General features: G+C 52.7%; 1 protein-coding gene and 1 long non-coding RNA gene across 2 annotated transcripts in view; one reads left to right on the top strand and one right to left on the bottom strand.

Moving 5' to 3' along the window:
• The window catches only part of Col6a3 (collagen type VI alpha 3 chain), an 81,312-nt gene that overhangs the window by 72,648 nt on the left and 8,391 nt on the right, over window positions 1–273 (top strand).
• The window catches only part of LOC116088755, a 12,134-nt gene that overhangs the window by 11,303 nt on the left and 558 nt on the right, over window positions 1–273 (bottom strand). The window lies entirely within an intron of this gene.

The following is a 273-nucleotide window of genomic DNA, read 5'->3' as shown; positions in this document are numbered from 1 at the left end:
CCCTCCTCCTCCCTTCCCCCTCCCTCCTCCTCCCTCCCTCCTTCCTCCCTCCCTTTTCCTTCCTTGCTCCCCTTCTAATGTGGCTTGGAAAGATGTAAGCTGGTACTGTGAATATCTATTCCTCCCTTCCAAAAGAGGCGTGGTCGTGGAAAGGGGCCCCACCCCGAGTATTGTGGCAGTATCGGGCTAGTTCCATAAAGTGAGAAATTACACCTCAGAAACTCAGTTCTTCCTCAGAGGCTAACCGGCATGCTTGTTCTGACCCAAGAAAAG

Source organism: Mastomys coucha, unplaced genomic scaffold (assembly GCF_008632895.1).
Source record: "Mastomys coucha isolate ucsf_1 unplaced genomic scaffold, UCSF_Mcou_1 pScaffold14, whole genome shotgun sequence".
NCBI lineage: Eukaryota > Metazoa > Chordata > Mammalia > Rodentia > Muridae > Mastomys > Mastomys coucha.
This window is presented reverse-complemented; position numbering and strand designations above follow the sequence as displayed.